At 48.2% G+C, this 2,500-nt stretch overlaps 1 pseudogene; it reads left to right on the top strand.

The window, feature by feature from the left end:
- Positions 1 to 2,500, top strand: part of LOC149324625 (large subunit ribosomal RNA) — a 10,534-nt pseudogene that overhangs the window by 4,124 nt on the left and 3,910 nt on the right.

The following is a 2,500-nucleotide window of genomic DNA, read 5'->3' as shown; positions in this document are numbered from 1 at the left end:
AGGACTTGTGCTGGCTCATAGCTGAGCCTCCTCTTTGGAGTCTAGAATAGTTACTGAGCCGGTGGCAGCTCTCCTTTGTATTCGCGAGCATCGGGGGGCAAGTCCTCTGTTTTGTGTGCGTGCTCGCCTAGGCAGACACGGTTTTTCGTGCTGCTGCTGCCTTTTTTTTTTTTTTTTTTTTTTTTCTTTCCAAGTTCTAACTGATACTTTATGCCCCATTTCATACATTATTTCTCTCCACAGGCTGCTGGTGCTTTTAGTGTTCATGTTGTGTGTTCTTAGGGCTATTGGCATCCTCATTTCCTAGGGCTCTTAGTGTTTGGTCGCAGTGCTTATAGTGTTTTCGGTCAAGGCAAACTGCCTTTAGCAGGTTGGTGTGCCTGGTACTTAGGCAGAGGTTGGCTATCTGTTTGACGGTTGTAGAGGTGGTTACACATTAGATTGGTGGCTTCAGAACGTTGCACAGGAGCCGGGTTTAGCATTTGGTTTAGAGGCTGCATTGGTGCTTTAGTGTGTTGGTCGCGAATTGGTTGCATCGCGAAGTGTTTGTGGTTTTTTTTTTTTTTTTTTTTTTTTTTGTTAAAGTTTGGTGAACACTAGGTGGTGGTTTAGTGCCTTTGCTTTTGCTCTTTTTTTATTATTTTTTTTCCTCTCTTTTTTTTTCTTTTCTTTTCTTTTTTTCTTTTTTTTCTTTTTTTTTTTTCTTTTTTTTAGGCTTAGTGGTCTGATTAGTCACCAGCTGATCGGTTATTGTCGCTGGTGACCACTAGGTGGTGCATTAGTTTCTGTTAGTGTTAGTATAATTTAGTATTGTTAGTAACTAAGTGAGTTGGTATTGGTATGCAGCCATTATCTTTTTTTTTTAGAGCTAAGTGCTATTGGTGCTTCGACTATTAGTGCTCAGTGCCACATAGGTGACAGTGGTGATTTTTCAGTGGTCCACTGAAAAATCATGGCAACTTATACACGCGATTTTATTATAGGCCCAAGGAGTGCATCTAGGGATGCGGGTCATGTATGCCACGTTTGTGACACTAGGGTCACATCGAGAGCAAAACTCGAGGCCCACTACTCTGCCCATAACATTCAGCTTTGGTGGCGTTGCGTTTTCTGTGCCAAAGAGTGGAAAAATTCGCAGCAGGCCTCTTCACACTGCTCTAAATGTCCCTCAAGGGGCAAGTCGAGGGGTCCCCACCAGGTGGGCACTGCCACTGGCTCTAGTCAAGGTAGTTCTGGTACGGATGGAGGGGCCTCAGCATCCGATGCTTTAGTTGCCCCTCTTCATCCTGGGTCACAGTCACAGCCAGAGTGTTCTGTTGCTGCCGCGCTTGACATAGATGTTACAAACACATGTACGACTTCTTTGGGTACTAATTCGTCTACACTGATTCCGTCTGATCACAGCATTAGTCCTAATTCGCCGTCATCCTCTGGGGCTCCTGTGCCCACTGCCTCTAGTGGAGGCCAACCGGCTCCTACAGGCCATGCCTCTCTAACACAAAATGAACTCGCCTCCAGCCAAGGCCTGTTTACTCCACTAAACGAAGTGTATTCCGATCATAGCTCGCTTCAAACTGCACCACTCGATCCGATTCAGGCCAGCACCGGACCTGGCCATCGCCAGTATGTCCCGACGACTCGAGGACGCTGGTCGGACCGAGAAATGCGGGAGTTGGCCAGACTGGAGGTGTTGTACCGTGACACCCATCCTTTGCTGCCAACCCTTTCCCAGCACTTTCGGACTAGGACCGAAGACGCTATCGACCATATCCGCCGAACTAGCAAGTATAAAGGGATACTTGATGAATTGTTGAGCACTGCAACTCAAGATTCCTTGGGAGTCCAACAAGGTGTGCTACCTGATGCTGAACAAGAGGGGGCATGCTACTCGCATTGCCGATGGACTTCGTCGGATCTGGCTGCACTTGCAACTGCCGAGGTTGCTTTAGGACCGACGCGTACCATAAATGCCGACCTCCACAAGGTGTTCAAGACAAGAACGGTACAGGCAATAGCAAATGCGCGTCATACTGAAGCATACAAGACTGCCTTGGAACTTGCTGCCCAGGTCTCAGTGCAGCCACCCGCTCTCCAGCCTTTCTGGAGTACTTCCATGCAGTCCCCTTTGGAGTTGGGTTTCGAGGAAACCCTTTCTGTTCTCCAGTCTGTAGGCTTAGATAATGCACCACTAGCCTCGGCGCTTAGCATGGGTCCGGTAGGAATGACTGACATAAATCATATACTAGATCATTTTAAGGTATGTCGACGTCCTCCGAAGAGTAAGACGTCGGGTAACCAGGGAGCTGAGGCTTCCCTAGATGCCCTATCTAGAAAGCAGCGCCGCGCTGCCCGTTACCGCGAGCACCAGCGGCTCTACAAATTGGGACCCTCTGTACTGGGGGATGCTTTGCTCTTAGATGGTCACCCTCCTAGTTGCTCGCTTTCAAAGCTTCATGAGGTTTTCGACCCCATTTTCAGTAGTAACTCCGATCCTGTGGAG

This window comes from Amblyomma mixtum, unplaced genomic scaffold, assembly GCF_055824585.1.
Source record: "Amblyomma mixtum isolate Tamu unplaced genomic scaffold, ASM5582458v1 scaffold_21, whole genome shotgun sequence".
In the NCBI taxonomy this organism is placed as follows: domain Eukaryota; kingdom Metazoa; phylum Arthropoda; class Arachnida; order Ixodida; family Ixodidae; genus Amblyomma; species Amblyomma mixtum.
This window is presented reverse-complemented; position numbering and strand designations above follow the sequence as displayed.